The sequence below is a fragment of the Phyllobates terribilis genome, unplaced genomic scaffold, assembly GCF_046119375.1.
Source record: "Phyllobates terribilis strain yellow unplaced genomic scaffold, ASM4611937v1 Scaffold_61__1_contigs__length_8056638, whole genome shotgun sequence".
NCBI classification, from domain to species: Eukaryota; Metazoa; Chordata; class Amphibia; order Anura; family Dendrobatidae; genus Phyllobates; species Phyllobates terribilis.
The window spans coordinates 1,605,320-1,619,643 of NW_027362821.1; the positions used below are offsets into that span (position 1 = coordinate 1,605,320).

At 41.7% G+C, this 14,324-nt stretch overlaps 2 protein-coding genes across 3 annotated transcripts in view; one reads left to right on the plus strand and one right to left on the minus strand.

Moving 5' to 3' along the window:
* The window catches only part of LOC141192426 (uncharacterized), a 208,224-nt gene that overhangs the window by 127,810 nt on the left and 66,090 nt on the right, over positions 1-14,324 (plus strand). The window lies entirely within an intron of this gene.
* Positions 9,064-14,324, minus strand: part of LOC141192422 (uncharacterized) — a 169,538-nt gene continuing 164,277 nt past the window's right edge. For both annotated transcript variants that reach the window (XM_073661945.1, XM_073661944.1), the window contains one exon: positions 9,064-14,317. The gene's annotated coding sequence lies outside the window, so the exon portion shown is untranslated. The remainder of the gene's footprint in view (positions 14,318-14,324) is intronic.

Below are 14,324 nucleotides of genomic sequence, written 5' to 3' on the forward strand. Positions count from 1 at the left end.
TGTACTTTTTTTTCACTTTCAAGTTTAGTAGCAGAATACTTTTATTTCATACTTTATTTAGATTTTTTTTTTACGTAGCTTTAACTTTTAATTTACAGTCACTGATCTAATATCCTGCAATACTTCTGTACTGCAGAATATTAGGTCTGTCTGTCTTATATTGACAGTTCACATGTAGGACCCTGCATATTCCAGGCCCCAAAGATGGCTAACCCAAAGCCATTACTTGGCCTCAGGTTACCATAGGCTTAAGAGTAAGCCCCTCCCCTGAAATAGCCATCTAGATGCCGCTGTCACAATTGATAGCGGTATCTAAGGGGTTAAATGGCCGCGATCGGTGTTAATACCAATCGTGGCCATTAAAGTAGGTTGTCAGCTGTGATGTACAGCTTACCTCAGCGGATGATGGTGTCCGCTCTGCATGTGAGCCGGCGCTATCATCTTGCTGTACACGCACAGCCACAGCGTATGTCACCTGCAAAATCCAGCAATGGGGGGAAAAGTCACGCCTCCGCTCTCTGTGCGCTGGTGTGAGGTCATCACGCTGCGCCAGAGGGATGTCATCACACAGCGCAAAAGGGATGTCATCACGCAGGGCCACAGCCACTATGGAGCAGCGCACTCCTCCTCTCTGCTAGGGTGAGACTTGTGGGGGCCGCGTGTTTGAGACCTCTGCTTTAGAGCCTTTATGTGAAACTAAAGGGAGTTTAGCCTTGTTTAACCTAATAAATAATTAAAGCAAACAACATGGGGTCCCACTATTTTTTGTAACCCGCAAAGGTGAAGCAGACAGCTGAGAGCTGATATCTGGTTGGAAAGGACCCTGGTTATTGGACCCTCCCCAGCCTAAAAATACCAGTCCACAGCCGCCCCAGAAGTGGAGCATCACATAAGTTGCACTGATGCGTTGACAATCAGTATAAAGTATCTTGGGGTTGATGTCAGCTGTGATTTGTCAAAAATCACAGCTGGCATCAAACCCTGGTGATAGTAATGGAGAGGTGTCTATCGGGCAACCCCATTACTGACTCAGTAATCAAAAATAAAAAACAGACTAAACAATATTTAATTTGAATAAACACTCCCCAACACTGTTCCTGGTTCACTAATTTATTAAAACCGAGAAAAACGCATTCAGGTCCGACGTAGTCCACAGAATCTGACGATAATGGTCATTCCCACCATATATGTAACATAGACCCGGCTGCACCACCACACCGCCTGCAAAGTCTGACACAGAGAGGAACATCCTATGTAGCATAGTGGGACAACGGTACCATGTAGATAGAATCTTATAGTTTTTCTTCTGAGCATGGCAATACATAATTTGTGTCAGAGTATGAATGTTTTTGCCAATCCGCCTATGAAATTTGACTACCCAATTCCTTCTCCCAACCCCAGTAAAGGGTAGAGGGTCATTGCTGGAGTCCCTTTGTGTTGCTTTGTGTATGCAAGATAGAAGTTTAGTACAAGGACCTACCTGAGTGACTAACCCCTTTCTGACGTAGGGCGTAATAATACGTACCTGCACTTTGGGACTTAACAACCAGGTACATATTATTACGCCTTGGCTATCGCACCCTCATAAAGGCTGTGCGAGCGAGATTGCCGCCAGGTGTCAGCTGATTTTGACAGCTGACACTCAGTCCTGCACCGCTCCCAGCACATTAATCCCCGAAATGCTGTGATAAAAGTCCATTGCAGCATTTCTGGGACAGACAGAGATAATAGCGCCCCTCTTACCTTGGATCTCAGACCCTGTGCTTTGAGCACGGGGTCCAATCGTTGCCATGGTGACCCAATGTTGTCATGACGACATCCGTTAACCAGGCACTAGAAAGTTTGATAGATTGTGCACTGTGCACAATCTATCTAACTTGTGTCAGCAGCGCTGACAGCCTGCATAGCATAGGGGATGCAGCTGCATCCCTATGCTATGCAAGCGATCAGCCTGCAAAAAATGAAAGTCCCATAGTGGTACAAAGTGTAAAAGTGCAAAAAAGTGTCAAAGTGAAAAAAAAAATTGTAAAAATATATATAAAAAATGATAAAAAAAATAATAAAAAAAAAATAAAAATATACTGTACTCATAAATTAATATTATTATGAAAAAGAAAAAGTACACATATTTGGTATCGCCACGTCCAGAACGACCTGACCTATAAAACTGTCCCACTAGTTAACCCCCTTAGTGAACATTGTAAACAAAAAAAGAAGCAAAAAACTATGTTTTATCATCATACCGCCAAACGAAAAATGGAATAAAACGCAATCAGAAAGACGAATGTAAATAAAAATGCTACCACTGAAAAAGTCATCTTGTCCCGCAAAAACAAGCTGACATACAGCTCCATCAGCCGAAAAATAAAAAAGTTATAGCTCTCAGAATAAAGCTGTGCAAAAAAAAATATTTTTTATATAAAATAGTTTTTATTGTGTAAGGCTATGTGCGCACGATCAGGATTTGAAGCAGAAATTTCCGGTGCGTTTCCGCATCTCCTTGGCAGCAAAAATGCATGCGGAATTTCTGTGTGTTTTTGACGTATTTTTTTAAGCGTTTTTGTACATCAGTGAATGCTTTATGGAGCTAAATAAAGTAATTTGCTTAAACCCTTGGATTACCTTCAGAACTGGGGTGAGTATATTGGTTAATTTAATGATTAAAGAATGTGTCAGTTGTATTGCAAATAAAGTGTTTACTCTGTGTCTGTGTGTTTATTTAACTCTTTCCTTTACTTTAATTAGGTTTGGTCATGAAAAGAGCTAGGTGTCAGCTAATCCTATTCACCCAATCTTCATTAGCATTTCTATTCATATAATTTATGCGGCTGCTCACAGCTGGTTCCTTAGCAGCTACGTCCCTCGATCAGAGCACCCAGCAGAGCTTTGGACGGAGCACATTTTCGTTGCGCCCAAAACACGGTGTTCTAATGCCGCACTTTTGATGTCGGTACATGTGAATCCACCGCATATAATGACACTTCAGTCAAAATCTGCAGTGGAGACTAGCCTTTCTGCTACAGAAACTGACAGGTTGCGGGTGATTTTGGGTATGTGGCCACGATTAGGAGAAGCTGTGTCTTTATACAGCGCGAAACCCACAGCGTCCAGATGTTACAGCATAGTGGATGGGATCTCTAGAAATCCCATGTCCATTATGCGTGCATCAGAGGCTGCTGATCATCCGTGGACACTGACATGCGGCACGTTTTTTCAGGACCGCAGCATGTCAAATTCTCTTGCTGAGTCGCTAGTCTCCGCAACAGAAATTTGACCACTAGAATGTATAGAATGCGGTAAATCTGCATGGTTCAGTGAACACATGCGGATCTACCTGCGTTCAATAGAATGCAACATGTAACTCTTTGGATGCAGCAAAAGCATGCATCCAAAGCGCAGCTATATCTGGATCGTGTGCACAGAGCCTAAAATTTAAAAAAAATGGCGTGGGCTCCGGCGTAATTTTTATTACCAGCAGAGGGAAAGCCGACTGCTGGAGGCTGATATTAGTAGCCGGGGAAGGGGCCATTAGCCAACAATGTTCCCTTGCTATTAATATCAGCCCACAACTGTTTGTTTAGCCTTTACTGGCTAGATTACAGGGGGACTCCAGAAAAAAAATTGACGTGGGGTCCCCCTATAAAATCTAACCAGCGAAGGCTAGACAGACAGCTGTGGGCTGATATTAATAGCCAGGGAAGGGGCCATGAATACTAGCCCCCTCCGCGGTTATTAATATCACCCGTCTGCAGTCCCAGAAATGGCGCATCCATAAGATGCGCCAAATCTGGAGCTTAGCCTCCACTCTTCCCACTGCCCTGTAGCGGTGGCGAGTGGGGTAATGGGGTTGGGGTACACGTCAGCCTTGTATTGATGGCTGACGGGAAGCCCAGGTTAGTAATGGAGGGCATCTATAAGACGCCCCCATTACTAACTACATAATAAAATGGTTGCAGCTTTTTCAATAAAAGACATAACCAGAATAAAGTATTTTAATGAAATAAAAAACACACGGTTCTACAATTTTTTTTATTACCCTCTGTCCGCGAAGCCATCGCTCTTCTTAAAAAAAAGGCAAAACAAACAACCATATCCCTCACCTTTCCATCGTCAACGACGCAGTCCGCGTACCGCCAACGATTGTCCCATGGCGATCCGGGTCACTTCTACAGCAGTGACATCAGCAATCACTGATGTCACTGCTTTGGAAGACATAAGTGTATACTGACAGGAGTGTAAAATCACTCTTGGCAGTATACATGTAGCTGCAGGAGGTCACTGGGGTTGATCAGCTGAAGATCAGCTGATCAGCCCCGGTGAACTTACCACCGTGGGAGCATTCTTGAGAATGTTCCCACGGGGAGGTCACGTGAGCATCAGCTGATCGCTAACGTCACCGCAGGTTCTGGCAGCTCAGTACACTGCTGGGAGCGAGCGCGTTCCCGCAGTGTAACGCTGGCCGCCAGGAGCATCGGATCGCTGCCGGGGACCGCTGGCAGGTGAGTATAAGGTTTTTTTTTTAATTGTTACTTTTTTTTTTACCGTGGGCATGCGGGATGGGCAGAGCAGACTACTTCTCCTCCCAGCCACGCTGCTCTCGCTGTTATCAGCGGGAGCGACGGTCGGATGAGAGGAGTTGTAGTCCTCCTCTCCCGACCCGGGTACCACCCGCATCGTGTTTACAGCGCAAATTTGCGCCCATTGGCTTTAATTGAAGCACAGCAAATTCGCAAGTGTAGATATTATACCTGTGGGTTTACTGCGGTTAAATGCAAGTCAATGGGCGCGAATTTATGGTGGAAATGCCCGAACAATGGTCATGCTGCGGTTTTTACTACAATGGTAATGGTAATGGAGTGGACATTTCCGCATCATGTGCACAGCACGTCCGGATTACCATTGCTATACCTGGCAGACCTATTAACAAGCTTTTTCATAGCGTTTCTGCGGCGGAAAAAAATCAGCGGAAACGCAGTAAAAACGCTTCGTATGCATATAGCCTTTGAGTGCCAAAACATAAAAAAAAAAATGTAAATGTAGTATCGCTGTAAACGTACTGACCCAAAGAATAACGCTGCCTTATTAATTTTACCACACGTGGAACAGCATAAAGAAAAAAAAAAAAACAATTCCTGAATTGTTGGTTTTTGTTTATTCTGCCTCCCAAAAATCGGAATAGAAAGCGATCAAAAAATGTAATTTGCCCGAAAATGGTACCAATAAAAAGTCTTTGCAAAAAAAAGCGTCTTTTAGTGTGTGACTGCTGCCAAACATAAAAAACCCGAATCTGGTATCGTTATAATCGCACCGACACGAAGAATAAAGTCGTCTACTCACTTATACTGCACGAGGAACGGTGTAAAAATAAACGCTAGGGTTAGGATTGTGCTAGGGTTAGGGTTGTGCTAGGGTTAGGGTTATGGTTAGAGTTAATGTTACGGTTAGGGTTGTATTAGGGTTGGGGTTAGGATTTTTTCAAACATAAATAAAAAAAAAATGACGATATGGCGACTAGTGTTGAGCGCAAGTGCTCGCCACTTGAGTTTGCATCGGGTGCTCGGGTATGCACCGAGTATAGCGGGTGGTTGAGTGACATGCTCGAGTCTCTGCCCCGCATGCTTCACGGTTGTTAGACACCCAAAAATCCCCGCATGTTTTATTTGGGTGTCTAACAACCATGAAACGTGGGGTTGGGGACTCGAGCATGTCAGTCGAGCACCCGCGATACTTGGTGCATACCTGAGTACCCGATGCAAACTCAAGTAGCGAGCAATCAACTTCTATAAATACGACATAAGAACTATGGTGTCATAAAATATAACATTTATTATCAGAATCAGATAAAATCACATAAAATGTCTTTAGAAGGAAGAGAACCACAAGAGAAGAAAGGTCAGGCTAGGGAGTATATGTAGATGAGCGTAGTTATTATTTACAGGAATGCCACACAAATGCGGTCACTTAATGAGTACTCTGCATTAAGATTTTGCAGTACAGAATAAATAAATAATTTCATAAATAAATAGATAATGAGGTATGTAGAGAGAGAATGTAAAGTGCCTAGTGCATGATAACAGATGAAAAGGTGGCAAATAATGTAAAATAATGATAGGTATTACTAACCTCCTGAGTGCTGACCGGATCCAACGTGCGTTTCGCCACTGGCTTTGACGAGGATATCCTTTTCATCTGTTGTCATGCATGCCAAACAGTATTAATCATGTATGTCACCTGCTCTGATGACTTCTGGCATATAATTCTGTGTGATTGTCAGTGACATCACTGTTGATGTCCACAATATTACATTTCATATCATTGGTCACATCCAGGGTAGCGTGGAGCAGGGTATCATGCACTAAGCACTTTACATTCTCTCTCTACATACCTCATTATTTATTTATTTATGAAATTATTTATTTATTCTGTACTGCAAAATCTTAATGCAGAGTACTCATTAAGTGACCGCATTTGTGTGGCATTCCTGTAAATAATAACTACGCTCATCTACATATACTCCCTAGCCTGACCTTTCTTCTCTTGTGGTTCTCTTCCTTCTAAAGACATTTTATGTGATTTTATCTGATTTTGATAATAAATGTTATATTTTATCATACCATAGTTCTTATGTCATATTTATAGGAGTTGATTTAATATGGTGGACATATGAACACTGCAATTCTCTCTCTCAAGTAGCGAGCACTTGCGCTCAAGACTAATGACAACTTATTCAATATGATGACCTAATGTTATCAAATTCTGTGTTGTACCTCTGGATTCAAAATGTTCACTATACCCCTTGATAAAATCCTTAAGGGGTCTAGTTTCCAAACTGGGGTCACTTGTGGGGGATTTCCACTGTTTAGGCACATCAGGGGCTCTTCAAACAAGACATGGTGTCCACTAATTATTCAAGCAAATTTTACATTCAAAAAGTCAAATGGTGCTCCTTCCCTCCCGTGCGCCCTAAGGCTATGTGCCCACGTTGCAGAAATGAAGCAGAAAATTTCTGCTTCATTTCTGCATGTCCTTCCCCAGAAAAACGCTTGCGTAATTTGACAAGCGTTTTACACACGTTTATGATGCGTTTGGGACATGCGGAATTGCCTTGCGTTTTTTATTGCATTGACAAGGCAATTCCGCATGCGTAAACGCAAAATTAATGGATATACCGCGGATTTTTGAGCGCATCAAAAGCGCTGCGGAAAAATCCGCAGCATGGGCATTGAAATTACGGCTTCTCATTGGGGACCATGGGGTGCGGGTTACCAAGCGTTTCACAAGCGTTTACGCTGCCGAAATTCCGCAGCCTAAACGCTTGTAATCCGCAACGTGGGCACACACCCTAACAGTGGTTTTCTCCCACGTATGGGGTATCGACTTACTCAGGAGAAATTGCACAACAAATTTTGGGGTCCATTTTTTCCTGTTATCCTTGCAAAAATAAAAAAAATGGGTCTAAAGTAACATTTTTGTGAAAAAAAGTTAAATGTTCATTGTTTTCTTCCACATTCCAAAAATTCCTGTGAAGCACCTGAAGGGTTAATAAACATCTTGAATGTGGTTTTGAGCACCTTGAAAGGTGCAATTTTTAGAATGGTGTCACTTTTGGGTATTTTCTGTCATAAAGGCCCCCCAAAGTCACTTCATTTTGATATGGGTCCCTAAAAAAAAATGGTTTGTAAATTTTGTTGTAAAATGTGAAATCGCTGGTGAACTTTTAACCCTTATAGCTCCCTAATAAAAAAAAATATATTGGTTCCAAAATTGTGCTGATGTAAAGTAGACATGTGGGAAATGTTATTTATTAACTATTTTGAGTGACATCTCTCTCTGATTTAAGGGCATGAAAATTCAAATTTTGAAATTTGCTAAATTTGCCAAATTTTTGACAAATTTACGATTTTTTCACAAAGAAACGAAAGTCATATCGAATAAATTTTTTATCTATCATGAAGTACAAAATGTCATGAAAAAACTATTGAAGCGTTCCAGAGTTATTACCTCATAAAGTGACACTGGTCAGAATTGTAAAAATTGGCCTGGTTAGGAGTTTCCCACAGTGGAAGAATCAGAAATGGAGACCAGGATCAGCGCTGTCTTCTGTTGTCACGACTGAATCAAGGACGGTGTCTCTTGATTTCCTCAATGAGCATTAATTTAAAAATAAAATATTATTAAAACACTGGTTTACACAACGCGTTTCGGCTGCTTACAGCCTTCATCAGGTGTATAATAAAAATATAATTATCCAACTTTATATCTTCCACCACCAGAAAGTGGGAGGAATGGATAAGGGAGGGGAACAGGGGGGAGGAGGAGAGGGAAGGGGAAGGGAGGGTTTAATCATGTGCCTTTTCCAGACTTTGATAAAACCATTATATGAGCCTCAAGTGATTGGGGGGTAAAGGGGAGTCTTCTGAAATATTGAGCACTTTGGCTAAAAATGGTAATAACTGAGGTGCAAATATCTCATAAAATCTATTATTGAATCCATCTGGCCCAGGGGTCTTCCCGATAGGGAATGATTTATTGGCCTCTCCTATCTGTTGTTCAGTGAAAGCTTTGTCTAGTATCTCCTGCTCAGGGGTCTGTAAGGAAGGAACGGCAGTGTCCATAATATATTTGTCAATTTTTGTTTCAAGAATATTAGGTGGCATGTCGTGGTATTTTCCATGAATATTATATAGTGAGCTATAACAGCAATGAAATGCTTCCGCTATGTCAGTGGGGTTATGAATTTCTTGCCCGGGTGCTTGTTTTATGTTGGATACGCATGTCCCTTACACGTGTGGATGTAACCTCCTTGTCAATGAGCGACCACATTTACCTGCGAATTCCTACGAGTATCTTCACATGTGATCTTGGCATTTTGTATACATTTGATTTATTAAAAACCTTTGCTCCTTTCTTTTTCCAACCAGATCGTGTTTATTGAGCAAAACAAAGAATTACCAACATTTTGTTTTTGTCATACAAACTTTGTGAGAAAAACAATACAAAGAAAGAAAAACCAATTAAACAATACAAGAACCGGTTTACAATGATATAAATCCCAATATTGCTCTATAGTACAATGTTTTGGAATAGTAATTTTACATTTGTACATAAATATCTGAATACTTCCTGACGGCTTATTTTTTTCCCTATTGAGACATCAAAAGAAAAAGAATATATCTAAGAAGGGGCAATTGTGTGGACTGAGACTATGATTATTTGCTGACACTTTGGATATAAGGATAAAAACTCTTACTGTAAGGAAATGGACTATAGTATTTCTGAGGTTTTCTGAAGCAATACCTGGGGTAATTAACCATTGCTCCCATATGTGTATGGATTTCTTGAGAGCGTTCCTTTAATATAAGCTCCACTTTCCAAGCATAGAGTGTTATTTATCCTGGATTTTAGATCTGTTATCGTTGGGGGAGAATTGTCTATCCAATGTAGGGCCAACAACTTTCTGGCTTGGAATAATATTCTTGAGCCACCTATTTCCATATAGGAGTCTCGGTCTACGTCCTCTCCCAGGAGTCCTAGGGTACAGATTTTAGGTTCAAACTGAAGTTGTATCCCAGATACAGATAGTACAAGAGCGATCACCCCCTTCCAGTAGTCACCAATATTCCCACATCATATGCATCAGGTGGGCGTCATTTTGACCACATCTAGGGCATGTGTCATCCGTTTGTATTCAAATTTAAAAAAAAATACTTGGGGATCTATATACCCTATGAATGAGAAGAATTTGGGACAATCTTTGTTACTCTGATAATGAAAGTTTCAGTGTCAAATCAAAGTTTCCCTCCATTGCTCCTCAGATACGGGACCTACATCCTGCTCCGTTTTTGTCTTAGTTTTCAAAGGATATTTATCCAAACGTAGGGCCAGTAACTGCCTATAAATAAGGGCTATTAGACATTTTGTATCTACTGCTGTAGAAATGGTATCTATTGGGTGATATCTATAAATCAGTATGACGTTTATCCTAAGTTGTGTGCTATATGCATGACATCTTTGCAGATATTGATAAAACTTCCTATGTGGAAGGTTAAAATCTGCCTTTATTTGTTCAAAACTCTTGAAAAATCCATCCCTCAAGAGTTGTGATACCAAACATATTGTCACGCAAGGTGTGGGAAAGACTTAGTGCAACACAAAGAGAAGGGGCAAAGGGAGCCCAGACTCTAGGGAAAGGGGGGAGTGGAGACCTCCTAGGCTGATCTGATATCACCCTGTCTCCACTGACATCCCTATATTGGTTTTTCACCAATCGCGAGCCTAAAATCTGTATTTCCCTAGCTCTTGGCCCTGTATAGGGAAGGGGGGAATGAGCGCTAGTCAGTTCCTACTAAACACTAAAGACAGCAAGGAGAGACAGACACGGGGGAATTAGCTTAGTTTGAGTCGACTTCAGAGAGATTGCAACACGTCCTCTCAGCTCCAGGAGGAAGCAAGCAGGCTGCACCAGCTCCAAGCCTTCACAAGGGGTCATGTGAATATCAGTGGCCCCTCCCTCTAGCAATAGTCAGTATTTAAACACCCAGCCTGGGTGTCAATTAGCTAGAGGGAGGTAGCCACTGGGTCCTCGAGTGAGACATCTAAGAAGGTGTCTGTAATGCCAAATGAAGAGATCTTCTGCAACCAACTACAGGGCGACTGTCTGTCACTTCTGACATACCCATGATGCATATACCCCTATCCTCCCACTCACTAACATCTTTTAGTTTCTGTAGCTCTGGTAAGTTATAGTTGGGCCATAAAGTAGAACAGTTTGTGTATTTTCCAATTCCCAGAATATTTTTACCCCTATCCCACACCTTTAATATTAACTTTAGTGTAGGACATTTTAAGTGATTTTCTTGAGGAGGCCCTAAATCTAGTACCGAGAATGGAAGCTTCCACTTGGTTCCTTCCATAAGTAGGTGCCCTGAAATTACATAATATTTGCAAGTACCCCATCCATGAAACCATCTTAACTCCTTTCTAGTGTTAAGCAGGTCTGCGTATAACTGGAGGGAAGCAGATCGTTTATGTTGTTTGTTAAGGCGATCAATCCGCTCAAGCAAATGGGAGACTTTAGTTGCTCTCTCTTTTTAACCTGGATCCATGTTTATTAGTATCCCTCTGAGGACGCATGTGAGTGCTTCCCATTTAAATGGTAAGGCAGTTTCATCATGCTCATATATTTGAAGGACTCTATAGTCTCAAGAAGGTCTGAGACACAGAGTGAGTCTTTCAGCAGATTAGCATTTGAGTTCCGACAGCTGAAGCCTTGGTGGAGTCAGGTATAGTCAGATTACAATATATAGGAGCATGATCTGACCATACAGCAGTTCCTATCTGAGATGTAGGTTGCCATGTAAGCAAGTGATGGCTAATTAATGAAAAGTCTCTACGGCTATATGTATTATGTAAAGGAGAATAATACGAATAATCCTTTACGTCTGGATGTAGTATCCTCCATACATCGACCAGTTGGAAAGACCATAGCATGTTTAGCAAAGCTTTTGAGTGATTTAGATTCCTGACTCTGGCCCAGGGATGCATCTAAAGAAGGAGCCAAGACAATATTAAAGTCACCTCCAATGATGGTAAGGTCCTCCACAAAATGTTTTAGTTTGTTTAAGAATTGATGGCATGTCTTAATTAGGTCACAATTACGGAGATAGAAGTTTGCCAAAGTCAACTGATAGTGATCACTGCCGCATACTATTGTAGAAACACGGTCTGACATGGAGGGGAGGTATGTGTTTGTTAAGATCTCGATCTATGTCTGGAATAGAAAGTAGTAGATCTGTAGTGGCCGCCGCAGGGTACTGCACATTCGCGTTCCATTCAATTGAATGGGAGGCGGATGTGCAGTTACATGTGGCGGCCATTACAACTTGACGGCCAAGCACCGCAGGTAAGGACTTCCCGCCGGCACTGATAACAGCTGGTCCGCGGGGGTTCGGGACCCCGGCCGATCATACAGTACACGATGCCCTATCCTATGGATAAGACTTCAATGTCAAAGTAGTGGACAACCCCTTTAAGTCCTCTGACATTCAATGAACAAGTTTTGAGTTGTGCCTTATTATATGAAAAAAGGAGGAGGGAAGGAGAGAAAGATTTAAGAGCAAAGAGGAAGTATAGACGGTAGATAGTAACGTCTACCTCTCAGTGTCTAAGAAGTATAGATTATGAATATATCAAAACAGTAGGAAATTGCGAAACAAGCAGATCTCAATGCAAGTCCCTAACTGGGGGTTGTCGTTAGAGGCGTGAGTCAAACCTTCAGTCCTAGGGTTCCTATTAGGGGGAACCATGGAATATATAGCAAGCAAAGTAATACAGCCTGATATTACAGTAAAATAATGTGAAGTCAACTTAAATGCCGTTCTAAGATATGAACTGAGACATTCTATATAGTGAAAGAATGGCACCTAAAACTCTATTTAAATATATCTTATTATATGCTTAAAGAAATAAGTAAGCATCTGCAAACTGTCTCTCATCAGGGAAGACCAGATTCATTTCAGGAGCTCTTTTGACTGGCAGGTTCCATTCCCGTCTGGGGAATCCTTATCAACTGAACGCCTTCTAAGATGTGCAGGAACGCTCTGTGACAATGGTGGAGCAGGGGGCCTGTCAGATATATGGATTCCGTCACGTTTTGTTCAAGATTATTGTAATTGTTCTTGTATGTGTACCCCTTTTTCACATGTAAAGCGCCATGGCGCAATAATAATAAATAATAATAATACTTCTGGTAATATCCAGGACATCACAGAATGGTCTCATGTCGCTTGGATCTTTAAAAGTATACAATGCTCAATTTTTTCGGACTTGCAGCTGGAAAGGGTACCACAGGAGTACAGCAGGCCATTTTCCTATAGAGCATCAAGTAGGGGTTTTAATACCCTTCTTTTAGCAAGTGTCATTCAGGATAGGTCTGTGAGTAATTGTATGCGTTTTCCATTGAAATCACCAGGACAAAAATGTATGTGACAGATAATGTCCCTTGGACGCTCAGGATCTAGGCCATGATTGCCTAATGTACGGTGCGCCCTGTCAGTCTTCAGCTTCTTATCAATAGGGTCACCAAGGATATTATTAAATAATGTCTATAGTGTTGTCATGATCTCTTGTGCATTGATGCTTTCAGGTATACCCCTTATCCAGATATTATTGTGATTTTCTTGATCATCAACCATATTAAACAGATGGTTTATTTACTGGCTGTGAAGATCCACTGTTAGTTTCTGAGCATTATCATGGCCTCTAACTTGTACGACATTATCCTCTAATCTCTGTACCTTGTCAGTAAGCTGTGATAGGCTAGAAGTGAGGGAACGTTTTTCAGTTTTTTATGTGGTCTCCAGCGTTTGTATATATTGCTCCATCTATTGTTTAGTAGGGATAGACGCAAAATCTGAAATAAAAAATCAATTATAGCGTTCCCCATATCAGAATCCCCTGTGGCTCAGGGTGGGGAGTAAATTTCCCTGTGAAGCAAGCATTGCTCAATCTGTGGGCTTCGGTGACAGTACAGGGAGATTTGTGGAGCTGTTTTCTTGTGAGGCTTACATTAAGAGAGAAGTTGGTGCAGGACTTACAGACCTGAGCTGTCTGGCATCATGAGGGTTAAGACTGCTTCCTTTTCCAAGCTGAGATGAGGCAGTAATAGCTCCGGAGCAGGAAGATAAGACTTTCAATAAGAAACACTGCATACCAGACATGCTGACGGAGGTGGAGAACCTCAGACTAACCTCGGATCTTTCTTTCCCATATCGGAAGTCATGTTTGAGGCTGTTTATAATTCCCCCAGGAACACGGTCTGATGAGAGTGCTCTCAGTGTGTGCGTTCTCTCAGTGCTATGTCCAGGCCATGTCCCACCTGTTGATGTTCAATACGTCCAACGGCGGCATTGATTGGGAGCAGGATTGTGTGATGTAACAACCTTATGTGAGCCCCGGGAATGCGTGTTGTGACACCAATGGAACAGCGCCAGAACGGGAGCTGTGTATGAGTGTTTTTATTTTATCAAGGCCAAACATGAGGAATGAGAAATAGTTGTCCTAGTAGTGGACAACCCCTATAAGAAGATACAATTTTCAGTTAAAAATGAAACAGGCTTCTCCCCTGTGTGACTTCTCTGAAGTTTGTTAAGAGTTGATTTCCGTGTAAAACATTTCCCACATTCTGAACAGGAAAAAGGCTTCTCCCCTGTGTGATTTCTCTGGTGTATAACCAAATCTGATTTATCTTTAAAACAATTCCCACATTCTGAACAGGAAAAAGGTTTCTCCCCTGTGTGATTTCTCTGGTATCTAACCAATTCTGA